The sequence below is a fragment of the Hippopotamus amphibius genome, chromosome 13 (assembly GCF_030028045.1).
Source record: "Hippopotamus amphibius kiboko isolate mHipAmp2 chromosome 13, mHipAmp2.hap2, whole genome shotgun sequence".
In the NCBI taxonomy this organism is placed as follows: Eukaryota; Metazoa; Chordata; class Mammalia; order Artiodactyla; family Hippopotamidae; genus Hippopotamus; species Hippopotamus amphibius.
Window position 1 is genome coordinate 76,210,652 of NC_080198.1, and position 20,070 is coordinate 76,230,721.

The window sequence follows — 20,070 nt, forward strand, 5'->3', positions numbered from 1 at the left end:
ATATTACTCAGTCATGAAAAGGAATGAAATTGAACTATATGTAATTAGGTGGATAGACCTAGAGACTGTCATACAGAGTGAAGTAAGCCAAAAAGAAAAAAAAATACTGTATGCTAACTCATATATATGGAAACTGAAGAAATGGTACTGATGAACCCAGTGACAGGGCAAAGGTGGAGATGCAGACGTAGAGAATGGACTTGAGGACACCGGGCTGGGGTGCGGGGCGAAGGGGAAGCTGGGACATAGATACACTACCAAATGTAAAATAAATAGCTAGTGGGAAGTTGCTGTATAACAGAGGGAGATCAACTCGATGATGGGTGATGCCTTAATGGGCCAGGACAGGGAGGGTGGGAGGGAGTTGCGGGAGGAAGTTGCGGGAGGGAGGGGATATGGGGATATATGTATAAATACAGCTGATTCACTTTGGTGTACCTCAAAACCTGGTACAAGAGTGTAAAGCAATGATATTCCGATAAAGAGCTTTAAAAATAAGACACACAGAGAGGTGAACCTGGAATAGCCGCACTTAGTGTCTCCTAATCCCACTAGAGGTGATGAAAGGTCTAGTAATGCTTTCGGCAGCCTCTTGGGCCACTGTGGATAGCTCAAGTAATCAAAATGCAATTTTTGGAAGAAGGGAGGGATTAGGAGTTGAAAGGGGGCAATGATCTTTTTAATGACTTTTGTGGTGGTTATACAAGTGCCTACTTTACCATAATTCATTGAGTAGCACAACAGTATTTCATGACTAGTCTGTTTGTGTACACTCCAAAGTAAATAAGTCAAAACACTATCATAATAAGAAATAGCCTATGTTTATGCCCTTAATTCACTTCAGCAAACATATGAAGCATCTTCTCCATTCTGATCACTGCACCATGTGCTAGCATTACAACTTGAAATAAGAAAGGCATGTCCCCGCCTTCACGAAGCTTATAAACTAGGAAAAATATGGCATTGTGAAAAACCATAATACAAAATTCAAGTTTAGCACTTACACTGGAAGCCACTGATTAACTTAATAAAGGAAGGTCATGTCAGTTCTGAACAGTAAGCAAAAACCCAATGTATAAATTTACTATTGAGTTTTATATGGTCATAATTTTGCTGTGACTTTTAAACATATTAAATAGATTGTAAACTCCTCAAGGTTAGAGGCCATGTTTTATTCATCTTTGAATCCTCTGCTCTCTGCACAATGTCTAGATAAGAGATGTAAGTAAATAGATTGGATGAAGAAATAAGTCAAGATACACAGAATGTCTTCTTTAGTGGACCTGGTTATCTATTTGACTTTTCCTTTCAAAATATAAGCTAGTTCAAGGTAGACAAGTTTAAAATTTTCTATAAAAATACTGCGTCATGCATAAACTTAGTGCTTAATAACTCTTTCATGATTAATAAAAAGCCACTGTTCAACTTCCAGTTTTCAATCTTAGGCTGATTCATGGCAATCAAATAATAACTGAATTTTAGCATTGTAAGAATTTGTAATTTAGTCCAAGTTTCTCATTTCACAGATGAGGTAAATGAAGTCCTTAGAAGTTTAATGACTTGCCTAAACTCACAAACTAAGGCATAATACTTAAACAGTTCTGACCTACAAATTCTCTATTCATATTCAAAGAAGAAACTTTAGTCTGAGATCACTTTATTTCTTGCCAAATCTATACTGCTTGGTGGTTGCTTAAATCAAAAAAGGAAAAGAATTCATATTCAGTGTAAGAAAAGCTGCATGATTCTGTTTTAAACCAGAAGGAAAAAGGAGGGGGAAAATACACAATACTTATGTGAAAAAAATAAAGGTCTACAAAGTGTGTGTATTTAATACAAACAAATGGTTTCAATAGAGACAATGCTATTTTCTGGGGATCAGCAACTGCAAGTTTTTCCAAAAAAAAAAAAATGTCTATTACTATAAAATTTGGAAAATAATCCACCTTCACATCATTTTCTACTTGTAATAGAGAAATTTACACTCTACCTAACCCATAGATTTCACATTTCTTATTATTGTTGTTTTAATGGTAGCAGCATTAGTTTGAGAAGATCCAGACAAAGAACTGAGTCTCTGACTTGAACTGCCTTACATTCAAAAAGAGAAGTCAAATAGACAATCAAATACATTAAATTAGTCTCTTGGAGTATGTGATCACTTTCTAAAAGAAAAACCACACTACATTCATGAAGCAGAAAAGGTTTTAGCTTAGAACGTTTTTTCACAAGACAGGGCTGAGAAGTGACACGGAGGACCCTGAGAGACCACCTCTCTCTGGTGGTCTATCCAGAGGTTTATTTTCTACATTGGGGTTTTTTCATAGGTGAAGAATAACCCTGAAGGTAGGTTCATTTCCAAGCTGTCATGCTAAATAATGAAACTGGCCATGATCCAATATATCATTTATTCTTATCAAGAAATGTGTCACATATTCTTATTAAGAGATTTGAGATGATGGGTGAATAATATATGAGACTTAGAAATTATGGCAACCATGGGTTTAATTATGGGTATATGAAAGAAGACTGATTATTAAAAGATTATCTAAAATTATAGATTATACAACTTCTTGGACACTCAATCTTTTTAATCAAATGCATTTAGCCAAAACTGAATAATGAGTCATTTAAAGTGAAAACTTCTTGCACCAAAGAGATAATAATCTTTCTAAGGCTCTAATGTTTCTTAGAGTTAAAGGCTGAATTAGAAAGAGATGAACATTTCATGAAGATAAATTGGATTACAAATTCAGAGAAAAATCTTGCTTTGCCAAAATATTTTGTCATCTAGAAATTAAAATGAAAATAAGCATGTGAAATATTTTTACAATCAAAACGTTAGAACAGTTTTCATCTACTTTCTTGTGCACTGTATTAGCTCCCAAGTTTTCTCAATAATCACATTATTTCACATTATTCTTCGATACATGACTATTTTGGTGCTTCATATTTAGAAAAGATATGTTCATTTCTTGTTTTTCAGAGATAATATCCAGAGGGAGTGAAGCTGAAAGTTTCATAATCAAAAGCCTTACTCTCTGATAGAACTGAAACAGTGTTTCTTTGAGTTATATTCTGGCCCCAAACAACAGTTCTAGAGAAAAAAGAAATACAAGTAAGAGCCTTGAATGTCATCAGCAACAGAAAAAGCTACCGTTGTACCTCAGTACCCCCAGGCTGTGGGCACCAAAATCCAAGGATGCTGAAGTCTCTTATATAATATAGTGTATGCAGTAAAATGAATCCTATACCCAAAACTCTCTGAGAGCCCTGCTACTTCTAAGGTGACTAAAACCCCATCCAACAGCAAATGGCAACAGTGAACAAAGATAATGCTCCCACGCCTGGCCTGTATGGTATGTGAGGGGAGACAAACAATGTACCCAGTCAAGGCAAAGATAAAGTAAGGAAGTGGAGATAATGTCCAAAAAATGGCTGAGGACTTTTAACCACAGAAAGTGAATTCCCTAAGATGCACTGATGGGATTTTTAAAGGGAAAGATGAGGTGGAAGGATAAATAAGAGGTAAACAAATACAGAGAAGAGATGACAGCATCATATGAATGATGGTTCCATAGAGTTGAGGAGGGCAGTGATTAAAGCTGGGCTTTGTTTGGTGAGAATAATTACAAGAAGAATTCGTCTACTAAGCCACTCTCTTTATTAGTCTACTCACGCTCACTTCCTCTTAATTTTATCATCCACTTCAATCTAGCTTCCTTGTCCACATTCCACTGAAATTACTCTGCTAAATTCATCAGTGACTTCCCCATTGTCAAGCCCAGCGAAACTTCTTTCACATCATCTAACCCTCAGCAGGCTTGGGCATGTTTGACCACTCTCACAGTCCCAGCTTTCCTCGCACCACACATTCCTGCATTCCCTCTTATTCTATGGTCTGCTCTTTCCCAGTCTCTTTATTGTCTTCTCCTCTTACCCTAATATGAGACTGCCTTCTCTTTCCCTATGCTCTTCCTAGGTAAAGCCAGGCAATGGCATGACTTTAAATACCATTATGTCACAATAATCCCCCAGTTTTTATCTCCAGCCCAGACTTTTCTTCTCAGTTTAAGTTACATTTATCCTACAGCTTACTTGGTATCGCTACTGCAGTGTCTAATAAGCATTTCAACAAAAAATTTTTTCAGGAAGTTTATTTTTATTTTATATTGGCGTATAGTTGATTAGCAATGTTGTGTTAGTTTCAGGTGTACAGCAAAGTGATTCCGTTACACATATACAGGTTAATGTGACTCTCAAACTGCTTCCACTTCTACCCTCCATTTGCCATTACAATAACATCAGTAGAATAAATAACTGAGAAGAAAAGTTACTTAATTCACAAGGTGTACTGTGTTCCTTTTTTATTTATTTATTGTTGGCTGCATTGGGCCTTTGTTGCTGTGGGCAGGCTTCCTCTAGCTGTGGCAAGCAGGGGCTTCTCTTGTGGTGGAGTACGGGCTCTAGGTGCACGGGCTCCAGTAGTTGCAGCACATGGGCTCAGTAGTTGTGGCTCATTGACTTAGTTGCTCCCGGCATGTGGGATCTTTCCACACCAGGGATCAAACCTGTGTCCCCTGCATTGGCGGGTGGATTCTTAACCACTGTGCCACCAGGGAAGTCCCTGTGTTTCATTTTGATTTTAATGTGATCAATTTAATTATCTCACTGCTTGTCTATATAAGCCAAATAAGTTAAGATCTCACAGTAGCACTGATTAGTAGACACTGCAGTAGTGATACCAAGTAAGCTTGCTTAACCAGAGCCACCATGACCTTGAATTATTTGGATGGCTATGTTCTTTTTTTCCCTTCTTTTTCTTCTTTTCTCTGGGAGCAATCTCATATTTTTCTGAAGAATTTTCTCTTAGCAGCAGCAATTTAGATTCATGATTAAGCTTATGGACTCCAGAGCCAGACTGGATGCAAAGCCCAGCTTTACAATTTATTAGCCACATGACTTGCCTCTGTTTCTTCCTCTATGAAATGGGAATGATAATAATTGTATCTACAGTTAGCGTTGTTGTGAAGATGAGTTAAAAATGGGGTCTGCCACATAGCAAGTGTTCATAATGTTTATTACTCTTACTCACTGCTCTTATTTTCTCTGACTCTCACAGGCCAATGAAAGAAGAAACCTAGCCTGGACTTATTACTCATTTTAGTTGCTTTCAAATGAACCTCATTTTCATTATTAACAATACTCTCCTCTCACTCATATCTACAATTCTTGGGAAAAAAATCAATAACTTGCTCTTTTAGAAGGGACAGACTATTTTGAGGAACAACGAACATTACATAAAACGATTAACCCAGCATTTATAAATCAAACTAATCTTGTTTCAAAACAGTGAGAAAAGCAGGTAGCTTGCTATGCATTTGCAAGACCTCACTTTGAGTTAGGGAACTCTTTTGGGAGTTATTTATTCAAACAACACAAATTAGGTCTAATGAAGAAAAAAACCATAAAATTATCAAACCGGATTGCAACATACTCACAGTTACAATACCCATCTATTCTAATTTGAAAAGAACTGTTAAATGTTTTCTTTGCAACTGAAAAATTCTGTCTTTAACTGAAAAATTTTCTCAAACATAGATTGACTGATCTCGTCTACTTTCTAAAAATTATAAAAAGCTCCTTGAGTAATGTAAACTCAGTCTCCTCCTCCTTTATTTATTTTAGTTTCATTTGTAAAGCCAAAAGCCCTCAGGTTTTAACATTGTATTCTTGTTAGAATCATGCAAATTTAACACATTCATACTGAACTGAACTAAAAACAGAAATCACAGGATAGTCTTGAAAACATAAACTTATCTTTTACCAAGTGAGGTCCAAAGAACACATTAAGCAATGCTAGGCTCAGGTACCATTTTAAAATAGTTCTGGCACAACAATTGGAAAAACTGAAATTCAGAACTGACTGTGTCATATATTCAGTGCCAGTAAGCTTTTGTTTTGCCTAAGTGCACAGATGATAATCAGATGGATTGTTCTAATAAGAATTCCATAAAAGAAAACCAAAATAAGTTATTTTAAGGTTGTATAAAATTTTACTAGCTTTAAAAATGTTATGTAAGTGGATTCTCTGGATTATCCACCTCCCAATTGTTAAACTATGAAATACAAGTAATTAGAGTATAATGTACTTCAGTCCTGCTGGTTTTCCCTCTTTTAAATGCATATAAAATAAAGTTAGTGTCCTCATCAGACCCACAGCAAGGACAGTCTTATTGTAGGTTCTAGAGTTTAGAGTTGTGAAAAAGAAATTTTTCTTATGAAGGTAATAATCAATGAGAAGAGAAGTCTGGAAAATGCTTAAAAGGAATATGTACGGTGTAAATTTATTGTGACTAAATTCTAAATCATTGCTAATAGCCAAAGACACTAGAATAATTAGTAGTCAATTAATATATTTAAATTTTATTGTCAAAGATAATTTGCTTGTCATAAAAATATTTTGCATTCATAAAAATAATCAGTGCTTAAGGTAAATCAAGAGATACATGAAATTTATTAGATATATTCTAATTTTACATACTTAAATTGTCATAGTAATAAACAGTCTCACAAACGGTAAGACAAGACACCATCTATTACCCCCTGAAGTCAATAAAAAAACCTTCTGAGTTAAAAGAGTACATTTAACTAACACACCCAATTCACTGCCTCAAAAACCTCCCTCTAACTGCATACTTTGAAGACAAAAATTCACAAGAAAAATAAGAGAGGTGACAACAGCAACAAACTTTAAAATAAGGAGGATTGGGTAAAAGATGCGTGATAAATTAAGGTTTCCCTAGACACACTTTCCTCTTGGTAATCTGATAGCTACCCTTCCTCAGTACTGGCTGAAGAGTGGAGAATTATTTTCTGAAGAAATGAAGGACTGAATGACTCACATTAACTGGATACACATTCAGTGTTGAAAGCTGAGACACATAACTCGTTTTCCCCACTAAACTGCCAGAGCACTGACCTCTGCATTCCAAAAAATATTCTGTGAAAGAAAACTGTCTTAGAAATCCACACAGTCTTAGGAAAATCTTAGGAGTCCTCCAGAAAAAAATCCCATTCAGATCATTCTAGAAAGGCTTAAGTCAGTAATTTCCACCTATAGCTTCAGAGTTTCCAATTACCATTTTAGTCTCCCACTTTTAATTATGAAGATAATACCAAAGACACCCGAAATTTGAGTAAAATCTTTAACATGGTTTCAAACAGACAAAGTAACTTTGAAGAAACTGACATTACAGAAAAAGAAAATTTCAAAATCCATCATTAATAAGTAAGAAAACATATTACAACCATGAAACAAGAAAAAGATGGATTTAAAAAAACCATTCAGAGACTAATAAAGAAGTCTTCAAAATAAATATAGATATCCAGAAATGGAAAATTCAATAGAAAGGCTGAAAATGTAGTTGAGAAAATCTCCAAGAAAGGGAACAAAATGACAAGGAAATGAAAACAAGGAAAAACAGTTAAAATTAGAGAACCAGGCCAAAATCGCTAACACCTGGATAATAAAGGCTAAAAAGAGCAGTGGATAAAGAATAGGATATTACTCAGCCTTAAAAAACAATGAAATAATGCCATTTGCAGCAATATGGATGGACCTAGAGCTTGTCACACTAGGTGAAGTAAGGCAGACAAAGACAAATATCATATGGTATTGCATATATATGTGGAATCTAAAACAAAAAAGTGGTACAAATAAACTTATTTGAAAAACAGAAATAGTGTCACAGAGGTAGCAAACAAATTTATGGTTACAGGGGGAAAGGGGAAGAGGGAAAAATTGGGAGACTGGGATTGTCATATACACACTACTATATATAAAATAGATAACTAATAAGGACCTGCTGTATAGCACAGGGAACTCTACTCAATACTCTGCAATGGCCTATATGGGAAAGGAATCTAAAAAAGAGTGGATATGTGTATATGTGGGTTTTTTTTTAGAGTGTACAATTTGATATTTTTTTTATTAGTAATGTATATATGGCAATCCCAAGCTCCCAATTCATCAATTACTGTGACTTTAGAAAAAGTTTTTAAATCTAGTTGTGTTCCTTTATTCTTGGTAGTACTCATTGACTTGACATCTACTTTATCTAATACTAATTATAGCTAAATTTATTTTTTCATGATTGGCTTTTCAATCCGTTTTTTTCTCCCAGCCTCTCTGCATCCTTATTCTTATAGCTTAATGTCACGCTGATTATAAAACAGGACCCAAATAAAACCTGTTTTGGGGGGTCTTATTTTTAAGTCCAAGCTAACATTTTCTGCATTTTAAGTGTAATTTTCATTCTATCAATATTTATGTAATTATTGATATGGTTGACTTTTGTCTTTCACATTTAACTGATTGATTTTTGTTTGTCTCATCTCTTTTTCCCTTGCTCCACATTTCATGGCTTCTTACATATTATTTGAGTTCTCTTTTAGTATTCTATTTTATCTATTCTACTGGTCTTTTCATTGTGTATTATTTTTTAGTGGTTACTTAGAGATTACAGTATCCATTCTTAATTTGCTACAGTGTACCTTGAATTAACAGTATACAATTTCACAATGTAAGAACCTTACATATGCCCCCCTTCTTCTTATTGTGCTATTATACATTTTATTACCACATATTTTAAATTCCACAATGCATTGTTATTGTATTTGCTTTTAAATAAATTTTAAAAATATTTTTGTATTTATCCATATATTTATCCTTCCCTGTGATCTTCATTTTCTTCTTGAAGACCCAGCCTTCCATCTGGGCATATTTGTCTTCATTCTGAAAAAACTTCTTTAACCTACTCTTCATGCATGTCAGCTAGTGAAGAATAACCTTGTAATTTGTCTGAAGTCATTGTTACTTCACCTTAATTGTAGTAGATACATTCACTGGGTAAAGAATTGTGTGTTGACTTCCTTTTAGTATTTAAAAGATGTTATTCGATTGTCTCTAGTTTCTATATATTTAGTCAGTCATCAACCTTTCTCAGCCAAGGCTGTTTTCACTTTGTCTTTGGTTTTCAACAGCTTGACTATGATTCAACTCGGCAGGATTTTCTTTATGTTTATCCTGCCTGGTGTTTAGTAGGCGTCTTAATTCTGTGGTTTGAGACTTTAATCAACTTTGAAAACTTCTTGGTTATTAGTCTCTCTTCATATTGTTTTTCTGCCCCATTCTCCTTCTTTCCTGGGACAGAAATTACATGCATACGAAGTCATCTGATATTTTCTCTCAGACATTTGCTTTTCTATTCAGTAATTTTTAAATTATCTTTTTATACACGCTTTAATTTTAATTATTTCTATTGACCTGTTACTAATAATTTCTTCTGTTTAATTCAGTTACCCCAGTGCTAATTCAATCCAATAAATTTTGCATGTCAAGTTTCTTTTTTTTTTTTTAAATTAATAAACTTTCTTTTCTAGGGCAGTTTTAAGTTCACAGCAAAAATGAGCTGAGCTTATTCAGTAAAATTCCCACACGGGGAGAACTGAGGATAGGGGAATACCTAAGTCTCCTTCAGATTCCAATTTAATACGTCAGCCCAGTGTGGCTGTTTTCCCCTTGTCCTCACAATTCTCCTTTGCCTGTGACAAGCTTACAATTACATTTGCTTACAATCCACAGATTACCACCAGAAATGCAAGTGGGCACTGACCTGTGATAAGGTTTGTCTATGTTTGGAATTTAGTTAGACTTATTTGACTCTACAACTTTTTGATGACTTAAAATACAAACCCTATTTTTTACTTTATCCATTCTCACCATTACAGTGGAATCAATGGTCTTTTCAACCTACAACTTCACAAGAAGTGTAAAACAGTGTTTGATACATTTGGCTACTCACTCATCTTTTTTCTTAGCATCCGGAATGTCATAATATTCAAATTTTCCTTTGCCCTTATTTCTTCACTTTCCCTAATGTTGGCACTCCTCGGGGCTCTTTCTTCTACCCTATTCTTTTCTCATTATCCCTTCTCTCTCATTTATTCTTGTCCATATGTTAGTGATCCCAAAATTCATTCTTTGCCTAAGCTGAGGAACTACATGATAGCTTTAAGCCGTTTTGAAACTTAGACTAGCTTTTGAGATTAGAGACTTTAAAGATCAGAGAACAAACGACTCTAGTTTCTAAAGACTTGAAAAGAATACGATTTGGGGGCAGAAGAAAAAGCTCATACTAATTGAAAACCATGTGTAAAAATGTCACCATAATTTTCAGTCTAAGGAAGAACTTACACGTTTTATACAGATTCTTTCATCATCAGATGATTTACAAATATAATTTGCTTTCAAAGAGAGAATCATAGTTTTATAAGTGAAAAAGTGAGGTTTTATAATAGTTAAAGCAGCCTTGTGAATAACTTTCAAGAATCATATTAAAAATTGTAATCAGCCCATGAAACTACATATATAATGGCAACACAGTTTTGTTGTTGTGTTATAGTCCAATTTACCAATTTCTTAGGAAAAAATAAATATTATGAATATAAAATGGTACTTTTTTATTAGACTATAAACCTATTTTGGGGGAGACCTGCCACCATCTTTAGACCCTGAAAGTATATACGATAGCTTAAAGTTATAGAAGAGGAACTTTCACTATCTTACTGTCATTTGTGGAACTCAAATCAAACTCTGCAATAAAGCTTCCCATCCACCAGGTAATTCTGTCTCTCTTATAGATCAGAATAATCAAACATTCAAAATTTAAAAATCTGAGCATAAATGCCTTACATGTATTCCAGATGAATCACTAACAGCAAAACACATGCCCTTTCAACTTTTTAAAAGAGTTATATTTCATAAGTCTGCCCAGTGAAAATATCCAAGCAGGGTCCTCCATAATCTCACATTCAAAGCCATCCAAATGAACATATAATCCAAGTAAAAACAGTGGCCTTCTTATGCAAACACAGCTTCATTTTTAGACTCTCTTTCCAAATAGATTTAGAAATTCTGGAGCTATTATTTCATAGCAGTTTTGCTTTCCAACTATGATACAAAGCTAGACTTAAATATCAATATGGCTAAAATTTAACTAATACTAGTCTTGAAGCATAGAATTTCTGACCCTGAACTTTTTCCTCTGAAATTTTCAGAATAACAAACACACCTTAAATTTGCATTAAAATACCTCAAAAAATAGTGTATTAAGTATGTGTTATTTAGCTTAATTTACACCCTAGATTCAATCAATTATCTTAATTGTAATTTCACATTCCAGGGATGGTCACCTAGCATTATATGATAAAGGCCACACTTCAGAGACAGCTACTCCAAGGGCTTTAGCTTTCTTTATTTCTGATCAATACTAGATTTTTAGTAATTAGAATAATGAGTAATAAAATGGGATTTCATTTTGTGAAATTAATGCTTGTCTGTCAGCATGATAAATTTTTAAAATGGGTTCTCAATGGTAACATGAGTGGTATTCCAGACATAGGGTTGCCTAAAGTTTTAAGACACTCCTGCCCTTGAATGAAAGTGTAGCAATCTAGGAAGCCCTATTACCTGAATCTCTGAGCACAGAACTTGAGGCTTAGGTCTTAACTGCTCTGGGATCCAGACCCTAAAATATTCTGTTTTCCTTATGCCAGATATAAAATCAACCAAATCCTGCCTTCAGTACATTGTTGCAATTGTTTCAAGTAAATGTTTTATGGAAGATGGTCTTAAAGGGCACCTACAAAAAAGAGCTGGAACATAATCAAACTTTCAGAAAACGCTCTACACATAGTTTTGTTCACACTTGGTAATCTATGTTTGTTCAATTATTTAGTTTAATATTTGCATTCATTATATAATTTAGTAATGAGGTTGTGGGGAAGTGGCTGAACTGTACCTCACCGAAAACTTTCTGACAGCTACCAATGTGTTCTAAAGGGACCTTAACAGTTGAACTGTCTCAATTCTGTTTGCATCAATATAGTTCCAGCAGCGGAAGCTTTCCTGAGATTCATTTCTCAAGCTTCTACGAGAAGCTAGGAACTAGAATATGGAGAGGCTCTAGCAACTAAACATTCCTTATGAAGGTGTAAAAGCTTTCAACAGTAAAGACAACATACTAAGTAGGCGCTCAGGGGACTCCACAGCCCTAACTTTGCACATAAACTATGAAGGAGGACATCAGAGATAACACAGGAGGGGGACAGTAAAAGGAGGCAAGGAGAGCAAGCAGATCTTTGCATTCGAGGTTGTTCATAATCCACAAATGTTCTAAGGACAGACTACCATATAGAAACACCTTTCCTTACACAATAGATAAGTAATACCTTCTGAATAGCTTGACAAATCATCAAAAGAAACCACACATTGATTCCTTCTAAAGCAAGCAGAATTTTCCTCAAATCATTTAGCTTTCAGAAATCCACATTATGTGCTTGGTCACAACTGTTTTCAGAGCATTTAGGCATAGAAGGCCTACACTGAGCATTCTGCTTCCTGACACAGCACCTGAACATTTTCTTCCAACCTCCCAGTATCACCTGACACCCAGACTGTGATTTCTCTCTGGTCCTCTTCCTTCCTTGGTTTTCTGCTTTAGAGCAGTGATAGTTAAAGCCTTTTCTACAATGGTCTTTGAGCAACTGGCTTAAGTTCTCTGGCAGGAACAAGAAATGAAACATGGGAAAAGAAGAACAGGAGTCTTCTTCAAGTACAGAATAAAGAAAAATTCAAATTATGATATTTTCTTGTATTCAAGAGTATAACATTTAAAGCAATTCCGAAAACAGTTTTTCCATCCTTTTTTTTTTAGTTAAAAGCAAAAAATAAAAGAGAAAAGAAAAAAGAAAGAAAGAACCTTAGTATCTCACTGTACCACAAGTGGAGCTCAACAATCAGACTTCAAGAAGAGGAAGAGGGGGACTTAGTAGAAGATGTTCATGAACTCTCTATCAGAGTCACACTGTCATAAACTACTGTTTTACATGCTTTCTGTCCTCATGTATATCCACTAGAGATTCATATTTCTAAAATAAAGAATCATTTTGGCATTGCTGAGATTATTCCTATCATGTGAGGGTGGAGCATGTTTTGTGCTGGGCAAACAGAAACAACAGCTACCACATATTGAAGGGAGAGAAAGACAACATGCTTGTACCTGAATAAATTCAAGTATATTTGTGAAATAAAAAAACACAATATGGATGTCATATCAGCTAGTCAACTGTTGAAAAATACTTGATTAAAGAAAGAGTGCATTGTTGACATTTTTAGTCTTTGACTATAAGCCTCCCAAAACTTTTGAAGTTAAGATGGAAAGACATTTGCCATTATGAATTCAGGATAAAACTGATTTGTGTGTGCTTCTGAATCTGAAAATTTTAAGTCAGATCTTTAGGTTTATTTTTAAACACTGAAAAAAAAAATCAAAAGAATGGGAAAGTCAATGTAACTAAGAATTTTTCATGCATTTTAAGAACAGACATTGGGTTTTTACACTCTCACAAGGAAATTGCTATAATGTTGATGAAATGGCAGCTCAAGAAAATAAATTCTGCAAATACTCACTGAGTATTTCTAGTCTATACAAGGCACTACAAAGATACACAACTAAGTAAAATCTGTCCCTTGAAGAGCTTAAAACATAATGAGAAACATAAACTAAAATCTCAAATAATCATAGAAAATTATAAATAAATGGTATAGATCATAAAAAAATAGGGAAATATTATAATTAATTAAGAGGGCCCAGATATAATTTAGGAATGAGCAAAATGTGAAACGAGGAGTTCAAAAGAAAAACAATCAACATTTTTTCTTACCTACTCTTTTCTAGAAATTTTATATTTACCACCTCATTTAATCCTCGACACCATCCTTTTGATAGATATTTTGTCCCAAATTCACAGACAAACTGAGGCACACAGTTTAATTAAACAACTTACCCAATGTCACCCAGTTGACGAGTAACCTAGTTCTCCTTGATTATATAACTTCTCACTGGTTCCTGGAGATATGCTTTGAAATACTTGATAATGGAAAGACTGTGCTTTCAAATACAGATTCAACAAAAACAACCCTGTCTTTTAGTGCTAGGGTTTGCTATAAGGAGATTTACAAAGAGAAAGAGAGAACTGTAAACCAGATATGTTTTTGTCTTTTACTAAAAGAAACCAAATTGGAAGAACTTCTAATTAGAGATGGTTGAGCAAAAAAAATACCTAAATCTACTACTATTTGACTCAAAGCCCAGTTAAAACAGAAGAACAAATTTTTTTAAAATAAGGAGGAATTTCTGATTCTGTCATTGATAGAAAAAGACCCTACCAGGCCATTCCTACAGAAAATAACTGTAAAATCCAGACACGCTACAACAAGCAATTGTCTGAAGGCACTGGAGAATGAACAGTAGACAGATTCTTGTGTTGTGTAAACACCTGAAGGAGAAGAGAAGAGCTATACCAAGAAAATTCCCATTTTTGTGGCTGTTAGCAAGAAGTTAAGGAGTATTGGCATGTCACAACAGGACAGGTGTCAGTGGAAAGAGTTTAGGTTTTCCTGGCCAGGGAACAAGAGAACTACAGTCACGAACGCTGAAGAAAGTGGGAGAACTCTTGAACACAAAGAGCCATTTAGAGATTGGATTCCAAATGCTGTCTACTCCCATCTTTTACTGGCCCCTGAACCATGCATGTGTTGCACCAATTCAAAGTAGATCAACAAAAGGCAAAAACTGTGAAAGGCAAAAATTTGGAGTTTCCACCAAAGAAACAGAGTGCATATATAATTCCAGTTAAGATAATAGTCTGATGAAACAAAAGAAACAACATTCACTGGAAAAAGAAAATAGCAGAATCCCAAATCCCCACAATTTAATAGTTATACTGTCTGGAATACAATCCAAAATTGCTTGACAGAAAAAAAAAAAAAAAAAAGGAAAAAGAAAAAAAGAAAGAAGAAAGGCATTTCAACAGAAAAGAAAATCAAACAAGATCAACCCTGAAATGAAACAGATGTTGAATTGTAACTATTCTTAATGCACTAAAACAAAATATACTCACAGTGAATGAAATGATAGGAAATCTCAGCAGAGACACAGAAGTTAAAGCTAAAAAATTGTAAATTTTAAGAACTGAAATGTACAATATCTGAATTACAAATTACACAGGAGGGACTTAATCCAAGTCTAGAAAAAAGAGCTAACAGAGGATACAGTAAAAAAAACTTGAATATAGATCAATAGTAATTATCAAATATGAAGAATAGTAAGAAAATATATCATCAAGACAGAACAGAGACTCAGGAACCTGTTAAGTATTAAATGATCTAAGATATGTGTAAATGGAATCCCAGAAGAAAAGGAGAGACGAAATAAAAAAAAATATTTGCATAAACAAGGGCTGAAAATATCAAAAATTTAATGAAACAAAGAAATTTATAGATACTCGATGCGCAATGAACATCAAATGGAGTAAACACAAGGATATCCTTGCTTACCTTTCTTATAAATGCCTAATATGCATTAACTATGTAATCTTTACAAAATCATCAAAAGATAGTTAATATCAGTATCTTCATTTTCAGATTTAAACACTGATACACACACCAAAAACTGGTTAAAATATTAATATAAGATCAGCAAGCTAATAAATGGCCAATCTATTGTTTGAACCCTAGTCTGACTCTAGAGGCCCTGCTTTTAACACTCTTCTAAGTTGCCTTGCACATAAACTGATTTAGTATCCCTAAACTCCTGAAGAAGAAACAGAAAATATGGAACAGAAAAATATTCAAGCACATAATAGAAGAAATAGAGACACCATGTCCAAGGAAAAACTGATAATGCTTACCACTGATATATGTTTGGTGAAGTTACTAAATTTCATGCATTAAAAAAGAAAGTATGGGGCGGGGGGTGAAGGGGAAGCTGAGACGAAGTGAGAGAGTAACACAGACATATATATACTATCAACTGTAAAATAGATAGCCAGTGGGAAGTTGTTGTATAACAAAGGGAGTTCAACTCGAGGATGGAAGATGCCTTAGAGGACTGGGACGGGGAGGGTGGGGGGGACTCGAGGGAGGGTGGGGGGGGGGAGTCAAGAGAGGGAGGGAATACGGGGATATGTGTATAAAAACAGATGATGGAACTTGGTGTACCCCCCCAAAAATAATAAATAAATAAATGAAATTAAAAAAAAAAAAAAATGGCAATGAGAAGGACTTCAAACATCTGCCCTCCCAAGCTTTGCCTTCTTGCCTTCTCTTCCTCTCCATAAGTCTGATATTCATTAAAAGACTTGATTAAAAACAAAAATATCTGAAAGTTAAAAAAAAAAAAAGTATGGTTATCTGAACAAAAAAAGCAACTCATAAGCAAGTTAGAAAATATTAGTCTGGCTTCAAGCTACTTACAGGTAGAAACAGAATATGTATGACCTATTTAAAAAAACAATTCTTTATGAAATCCAGCCAACTAAGTACAATTCAAAACTTAAGTACTCGGAAGGGAGAAATCCATAGTAAAAGGACTGTTCATGAGCTCTGAAATTTTTATATTTCCACTGAAATATAGAGATAGGACTAAAAAAAATAGATATTATGGTCATAAAATAAAATACAAGATTATAAATCCTGATGATGTTAAAATATTAATATTAAAATTAGTAATAGCAAATATTTGGAAACAGATGAAAGAGACAGTGGGACTCAGTATGTGTGAATCAGTAATCTATTGCTATGTAATAAATTCTCAAAACTCAAGTGCTGAAAATAACATTCATTATCTCACATTTTACGAGTCACACTGGTCACCCTTATTCAGTGACAGGGGGGACTACACAAGGGTGCAAACGCCAGGAGGTGAGAACCATTGGAGGCCATGTTGACAGCTGGCTACACCTTGTGTTCATTTCCTCATCTTTCATAACATAGAATTTATTAATATTCTCCAAAGTTGAAACACAAGGCTACATTATAACTCCAAATTTTAAATAGTTTTTAAATAGCATGAAACTATTAAAGAGATTTATTTTCAAATGTGTTTAATTCATTTTGGTAACTAAGGTAGAATCTCTTCTGCCATTTGTCAATAACCTATACCAGAATTTTTCAATACCAGAACAAGTTCTCTTGGTAAAAGTTTATGGCTTTTACGGAATGTTGCCATGTATTATAGAATTTCTCTATGGAAATTAATCTTATTTTGTAAATACAAATTAATATCTAATCTCTCATTTTAGCATCAGTGTGAAGAATGTTAAACAGAAGTAGGCTTCTTACCTTTTAAAGTCTATTCTACAAACTTTAGGATTAAGAAACTTATGGAATTATGGAGAACGTGCGGAAACAATTTAAAGCACTGACATGTCAAAGCAAAAATAGAAAAAGTCACTCTTTTGCAGTATGGAAAAAAATTCTTTTGGTCTGACTTTTGAGCTCTTCTATTCTCTGTCTTGATCCTATCAACCCATCTCATTTCCCATTTTTTTCCCATAAAAGGACTTCATTCTTTAAGATCAATGTCTCCCTGTTAGAAACATGCTATTTAAAAATCATTAAAAATTGGAGTCGTTAAATAATGTAACCCCATGTTTAAACTCTGGAAAGTACTAATAAATTCCCTGATATGAAAGATGAGAAAATGAACACAGAGTATAGCCAGCCGCCAAAATGGTCTCCCAATGATTTTGTTCCCCTTCGTTCTCTACATTGGTTTATGTTACGTCCTTTAAAGGAATCCGATTAAAGCATGGACCTCCTCCCCTGATTTTTCCTAACTCTTATTCCTCTACCAAAGCCTTAGGTTCTTGCTTTAGAATTTCCCCTATTCTCCCTTCTCCACCTTATGGACTTTCTGAAGCAGAAGGAGTATTCCTAACCACTACTTGCTTAAATGAGAGGAGGGGTATGACTTTTAATCAAAAGGACCCTCACGACAGGAACACCCTAGATGCCAGGCAAATACAAGGAGCCCTGAGCACCCTCTTTTCCCTGTCCCTACTGCAGTCATGCAAGATTCTGCCTGTGAAGTGCACCTACAGGAGAGAATGCAGAGGTTGGTCTCACAGAGTGAAGTGATATTCTCTAAGTTCATTGGTTTGGATTAGCGTTCTACTTTCTACTGCCCTGGACAGCTGTCATTTCATTTTAAACAATTCCTCCTCTGGTTACTAGCAAGCAAGAAAAGTGTGGTCAACTCAGATATTACCTGGATTTTGTGTAATGGAATGTGATAAGAGTTAACATTTATTCATTCAGTCATTCCATAAATACTTATGATCAACAACTCTGTGCCAACCCCTGCTCCAGATCCTGAAACTCGGTGATAAAGAAAAAAAGAAAACTCTCCATTCTCACAGAATTTATATTCCTATGACTTGCTCACTGCCCTTGCAACATCAATCGGTGTTCCAGCTATACATTCTGGAATAAGTAAAACACCTGTGGGGGAATTTATGTTTCAGGGATGGCCCCAACACTGTCCCCCACTTTTAATAAAGCGTGACTCTGACACTCCTCCAGAACAGGGGGTTCAGTAGGGTGACCAACTCCTCCTGGTTTGCCTGGAACTTTTCTGGTTTTAGCACTGAAAGCCCTGTGTCCCCAGGAAACCGCTTAGTCCCAGGGAAAATACCCTGGTGGCTTGGTCACCTAAGATTTATCTTCCCTCCCCTTAATCTAGATGGCTTATGGCTACATCAAAAAGAACACACGTGACTTCCAAAACTAAGTCATAGAGGCAACAGGGCATTCCCCTAACTCATTTGGAACCTGGCACCAAGCTCTGAGGAAGCTCAAAGTAGCCCATGTGAAGAAACCTTACGGAAAGACCACAAAGCTACATGGCGTTCCAGTCAATAGACCAGCTGAGGTCCTGGCTAACAGTCAAAATCAACCCCCAGAAGTGGAAGTTTCCATATGACTCAAGCCCTCAGCCATCAAGTCACTCCTAGCTTTCAAGGATTCCCAGTTCAGACTTGGAGGAGCAGAGAAAAGCCAGTCCTGCTGTGCCCTGTCAACTTCCTGACCCAGACAGACACTGAAAGATAATGGTTGCTATCATTTTAAGTCACTAAGTATGGGGATGATTTGCTATTCGGCAATAGATAACTGACACATTTTCCCAAACTTGGTGACTTACAAATACAAACACTTCCATATGACTGTCAATTTTATGGACCAAGAACTTAAGACAACTGAAGCCACGTGAGGGTTCTGTTCCTTATAGCATCGACTGAAGCCAGTCAGTGGACGTCAGCCAGCTAATACGCACTGCTTTGGAGAGTGCAAGACAGCTTCACTCACGTCTGACATCCTGGAAGCTATGGCTGGAAGCAGGGCTAGCTGGGACTGTCAGCTGTACTTCTGCAGCATGACAGACTCAGGTTGGGCAGACTTCTTAGGTGGCAGGCAGCGCAGAGCTTCCAGAGAGTGCTCTGGGAGGCCTGCATAAAAGTTGCAAGGCTTGTTAGGACCTAGCCTCAAAAGTCCCAGAAAGTGTTCTCCACCATGTTCTATCAGTTAAGCAAGTCCCTAAAGCTAGCCAGAATTCCCGGAGAGAGGAACTGGACTCTACCCCTCAACGGGAAGAGCTACAACCAATTTGCAGTCATGCTGAATCTTCCATGCTTGGTATCCTGGAAGCATCCATGAGCACAAGGAGTTAAGATGACAAGATGGAGAGTTTAAAGGCAAGTGTGCATCCCTCTTCTTTATCTTTAGGTTCAGATGTACGCCTCAACAGCTATGTGGACTCTGAATCAAATGTTTTGTTTGTTTGTTTGTTTGAAAGGCCATTATATTGCCATTTTATTAAGGTCAGGGTGTTATGCTGATCATCTAAAAATGGCAAACACCAAATTTAAGAATTTAAAACAGACTATGTGGACTACTACTGTAAGTATATATTATTTTTGAATTAAGAAAAAGAGTCATTTTTAAAAGACTCTCTGAATCTATAGCTAATCTTTACTAACAGTCTGTGGAAATGACATAAATTCTAAATGAATATAGGAATCAATGGAAATTTCAAGTATAAGGCAAAGGATGAGTGTTCTAAATAAAATGAAATTCAGACTCAATACTTTCACACATGTTGTTGC